Genomic DNA, 5,457 nt, shown 5'->3' on the forward strand with positions numbered 1-5,457 from the left:
CTGTGCGTAAACACAGGTTCTGTAAAACTCCCACTTAAAACGCACGGTGGGAAGTCAGGGATCTGCCCTTGTCATGGTGCTCCCGAGAGGGACACGGCCTCCCATCAGGAAGGCTGTGGTTTATTTATTTTTAATTTTTTTTAACGTTTATTTATTTTTGAGAGGCAGAGAAAGACAGAGCACAAGGGGGGAGGGGCAGAGAGAGAGGGAGACCCAGAATCCGAAGCAGGCTCCAGGCTCTGAGCTGTCAGCACAGAACCCAATGCGGGGCTCGAACCCGAGAACCGTGAGATCATAACCTGAGCCAAAGTCAGATGTTTAACTGACTGAGCCACCCAGGTGCCCTGGAAGTCTGCGGTTTAAAGCCAGGCTTACCTGTATGTAGCCTTTAAGGTTGATTTTTGTTTTTCAAAAGGGAAAGGAAAGGAGCAAAAAGTGAATTTAGCTCCAAGATAGCCTGTGGAGTTGATAATATAGGAAGAAGGGAGGGGGATTCTCACACTCAGCAGGTCTTAACCCGGGGAGGGTGGGGGAGGGGTGATCCACAATGAGGACACCCAAGAGTCTGGCTTTGAAGTGTTTGGAAGGAAGGGTCTACGGAAGGCTGAGGGGTGAGGCCATGATCTCTAAGGATCCCCACTGCGGGGCGTGGGAGGCGGGCTGCTGCAGCTGGTCCAAAAACCCTCTCATGTGAACATCACTCAGGGCTTGGAGTGATGGCTCACCCTGGGGACCAGACCAGCCAGCCAGCTCGGGCAGGGGGAGGCACGTTTTACTTCACAGAACCGAATCACCAAAACACCAGAAGAACAGCAGTGCCCCTGGGTGGGGAACCATGGGCAGGAACTCAGCTGGGGTGCTCCCAGGGGCTGGTCCTCTCCGCCCTCTCTCAGCCCTTCTCCGTGACCCTGGGCACCTGCCCTCCGGAGCCTAGCTCCACCTCCAGGGAAGGGGCGCGGAGGGGGTGAAGAATGTCACGGAGGACTTGGTAACTGAACGGCCCCGCCCCGATGCCTGTGTCATCTGAGGTGAGCAGGAACTTAGCCTGGGTCAGTGGCCGCAGAAGCAGGTGTGGCCTGGGCATGCCAGCCCCACCAGGCCACGGGGCTAGAGTCCCCAGAAGAGGGGGTCCTGGGCACTCCAGGAACAGCGGACGTCCCCCACCGTGCGTAAACCAAAGGGAAGGGCCACCCTTCCAAGCTCTGGGGTCTCGGCTCCCTGCTCACTCTTCCGAAAGTACCCATGGAAGCTTCTATGAAGCCTGCCAAGCCCTCTGGGGAGCTCCAGGCATCCCTTCACCCTGGCCTCAGGGCTGATTCCTTGCAGTCACTTGCCCTGTGGTCGGAGGAGAAGCTTCTCTATGGAACTTTAGCAGCAGCAGGATGATACCTCATGCGGGGCACTTCTCCCGGGTGATGAGAGACTCTGCACAGGGGCTCAGCTGGTAAAAAGAAAAAAAAAAAAAAGGCCTAATTTGGAGTCGAAGGCAGGTCCCTCCTCTCAGGTGCCTCCCTGTGTACAACCACACGAGCTTCCTTTCGAAGCAGAAGTGGGGTTGGCCGGGCAGGTGGTAAAGATGCTCACCACTGCGGGGGGCTCCTTCTTCCTCGTTTGCAGTTCCTTTTCCAACCCAAAGGGCCCAGGCCTACATCCAGAGCCCCGCTCGGCATCACTGGGACGCAGCCATGTGGGCTCCGACTCAGGCCATCGGTGGCATCCCTGGCTTTGGGGCCAGTGTCCATGAAGCTGCACTGTGTCTGCACACTCTTCCGTCTGCCCCTCACCCCACTCCCCATTTCGTCGTTCGTTTATCCCCTGCAAGTGGCTGGGCCGAGTAACCCGCCCCCACCCCCACAAGGCGAGTATAAACAAGCCGCTCTTGTCCCTGGGCAGAAAACGATGCAGATCCCCAGAGCGTGAGATCTCCCGGTGCACGAGTCAATGCCACGGAGCCGCTGGCACCAGCCTCCTGGCAAGTAACAGTGGCTGCAGCCGGCAGGTGCTTCTTCTTCGCCACGGTGTGCGAGGAGACCGCCCAGGCTTGTCTCACACTCCTGCTGAGAACCTCGTGTTACAGAGGAGGACACTGAGGCACCGAAAGGTTAAGTGACTGGCTCAAGTCCACACAGCTAGTGAGTCGTGGGGCTGGGTTCCAGCCCAGCCTATCCGAGGGGGCTTTCCTAACCGCCCCATGGCCAGTGCTGCCCCATGAGAGCCGGGGGTGGGGGTGGGGGGAGCATCAATTCATCGGTTCCTGTTATCACGGTGGATGGGGAAAAAGGCAGGAAAGTGGGGGCCACGGGGTGAGGTCCCCTCTGCGATGCTATTCAACTCCTTGAATTCCTTATTCAATTAATAATAATACCTGTCTCACAAGGTTATTGTGAAATTAACTTAGGGCACGTGAAGTGCACCTCCCAGAGCCTGGCACTCGGCAAGTGCCAGCTGATAGCTCTGACTCCCGGGTGTTTGTGGCGACTGCCACAGGAAACGCTGGTCACCTGTCACCTGTGATGCAGATACAAGGTCTTCAAGATCTTCAAGAGCTGTTCATCTTCAAGATCTGGCCTTTAAGATCTGTTGGTTCAGCCTCCCCTTCAGCTCATAAATCGCCCTCCCTTTTTAGTGGTGACAGCATTCTGGGGCAGAATAATGACCTTTGAACTAGCCTGCATCCGTGGTTTCCTTCCCACGGCTGAGGTGGCGGCAGGGAGAGGGAAAGACGCCCAGGGGCCATCGGCCTTGCACCCGGAATCCAGCCCCATTGCTGCTTGGTGTATGGTTTTAGGCAGACCACTTAACCTCTCCAAGCCCTCCTGGGATTTCCTGGGTGTAAAGGAGACAGGATTAATACCTCCCTCTTGGGGCGCCTGAGTGGCTCAGTCGTTAAGCGTCCAACTCTTGATTTTGGCTCAGGTCATGATCCTGCGGTTCATGCGATCAAGCCCTGGGTGGGGATCTGTGGGGATTCACTTCCTCCCTTCCTCTCTCTCCCTCAGATACATAAACTTAAGGAAAGAAAAAAAACCTACCTCTTAGGTAGAGGGGAGAATAAAATGAGAAAATGTATTTAAAACTTTGGCTCCTGGGCCTGGCATGTAGCAGTGGGGAACTTTAAGTTCCAAGGTGGTCAGAGCAACAGCGAGATTTCTGATCCCCCATGGTCTTCGAGAACCCTGCGGGTTCCACTTGAGGAGTTTCAAGCTACCCTGCCCTGCCCCCTCCCACCTGAACCCTGGCCGGTCCCTGTCACTGCCTGGATGAACAGAAGAGGCGCTGTGGCTCCTGAGGCCAGGTCCTAAGAGGCAATCCCATCATCTGCCTCCACGTACGCCTTTGACACCCCGGGCCATGTCAGAAATGCAGCCACCCTGAAGCCGCCTCGCCGGAGAGACCCTGTGGGGAGACCACCAAAAGGGAGACGCCCCAGGACTCCCCACTGCTGTTGCCCCGCCGTTGAGCCCCACCTGAGCCAAGCGGGGACGAACTACCCCAAGCCCTGCCCAAATTGCAGTTCTGAGCACAAGAAGCAGTTGTGCGGCCACGTTCGGGGGGTAATTGTCGTGTGGCCATGGGGACTACAACACCCAACGCCGTTACGTCCCTTGCTAATGCTCAGAACTCTGCAGACCTCATCATCTTTCCATAAAATAGCACTGGCTGGATCCCGTTCCTCCTTAAAATACACTTTCGCCAGCCCCCAACACCCTACGGCCACAGGCAAAGGCCAGATTCTTTGGCACAGCAGCCGGGGGACCCAGAGGGCCACCCAGCCTCACGCCCGCCTGACACTGCGGAGCACAGCCGTTGTGTCCTGAGCGTGCCTGGCCTCTGTGCCTGTTGTTGCCTCTGTCCCCCGGCCTCAGGCCTGTCTCCCTTTCTCATCCATCCAAGGTCAGTTCACAGGTCACCTGCTTTTCTGTTTCCCTCTCCTTTAGACCAAAGAATAGCCTGTACAACCCAGGAGTTTGACACTGTATTGTGGTCCCTTCTTGGCCTTTTCACCCCGACTATGGGCTGGAGGTGGCCATGGCAGGTACAGCATCTTATTCATTTTTAAGCCCTTCATTTATTTTTTTTTAATGTTTATTTTTGAGAGAGAGAGAGGGAACCAGCGGGCGTGCGGCAGAGAGAGAGGGAGACACAGAATCCAAAGCAGGCTCAGTGCTGTCAGCACAGAGCCCGATGTGGGGCTCGAACCCATGAACCATGAGATCACCACCGGAGCTGATGTCGGTTGACTGAGCCACCCGGGTGCCCCCTCGCATCCTTCGTTTAACGCGCTAAGAGGGCGTTGAAGTGATGTGTGTGTGTCACGGGTAAGCGTGTTGCTCGGTGTGAGTTATTTACATCAGTTACTTGTGATGCTGATGACGTTACCTGGGATGTTATTTGCAGTTATTCACATCAGGAGTTACTTGTGATGTACATCCGTTCGTGTACGCTCTTCGCACACTGAGAGACCTGAGGAACCAGCTGCTGTGTGTGGCCTCCAGCAGACCGATGGGTGGCGTCCCTCCAGTCTCTCCAGCCCGGGACTCTCAAATGCAGAAGGGAGCCGCGGTTACCATCAGCTCCGTCATCCCTGGGGAAAGGCCCCCTTGCCTATTTCGAACGGCTGTGCCGTTCTCATCTCAACCCTGCTGTGAGGTCACGGGTTTGGAGGCCGGCAGAAGGATCCCCAAGCATTTCCCACTGTGATCTCACAATACTGGCTCCCGCCCTCCTGGCTCTGCCACAGGGAGCAATTCCAGCTCCCGAGTCTGGAGGGATGTCTTTGTGAAATCTCTTGGCTCTTTAGACATCAGGTCAGACACGAAGCTCTGCTTAGGTGAGCGCCTGACTGACCCACGCCAAGCCCATCGCCTCTCCGTTTACTGATACCCGGGCAGGGAGGGGTGCAGGGCTCTGAAAAGACGCCCATACTGCATCAGCACAGGTGGCCGGACTGTGCTAAGAGGGCTGCAGGAGGGCCCAGCTCTAACCTGGCTCTGCAGGAGTTTCACCATGACCTTGGGAAGTTGCCCCTATTTTCTGCCTGGTTTCTCCCAGCTGTGTAGAAACGAATCATGATAGCTGTCCCTAGGCAGTGTTACTAGCATAAAAGACCTACTTAGGCTCTCTCGAAGGAAGGCACTGCATCCAGGGGGAGGGATTGTTACTGCGTAGAGATTTCGCATTTGCCTGGTCACTCACTGAATGCCCGGCATCTTTGTGCAGAAGACAGATGCCGGTGGTGGTGTTTCTTATTTGTTCATTTCCAGAAGCCCTAACGCTGTGGGCTTTCATCCCCCCGCCCCTCCCAGAACACTATGCTGGTCTCGATCGAGAGGCACACACGACTGGAGAAGTGGCTGGCTTTGCATTTCTGCTTATGACTTCTGTTCGTTACTGACACCCCACATCGGCAGTGCGCGCCCGGCGAGCCATGGCAGGCGCCCGAGCCTGGGTTCACGA

General features: G+C 56.1%; 1 long non-coding RNA gene across 1 annotated transcript; it reads right to left on the bottom strand.

The window, feature by feature from the left end:
• Positions 1-754: 754 nt before the first annotated feature.
• Positions 755-4,652, bottom strand: LOC109491914. The gene is made up of 2 exons (XR_002145509.3): positions 4,381-4,652; positions 755-1,441 (listed from the first exon to the last, which is right to left on the bottom strand). It is a non-coding gene; the product is annotated as an uncharacterized LOC109491914 (long non-coding RNA).
• Positions 4,653-5,457: the final 805 nt, after the last annotated feature.

Source organism: Felis catus, chromosome D1 (genome assembly GCF_018350175.1).
Source record: "Felis catus isolate Fca126 chromosome D1, F.catus_Fca126_mat1.0, whole genome shotgun sequence".
Classification (NCBI taxonomy): Eukaryota; Metazoa; Chordata; class Mammalia; order Carnivora; family Felidae; genus Felis; species Felis catus.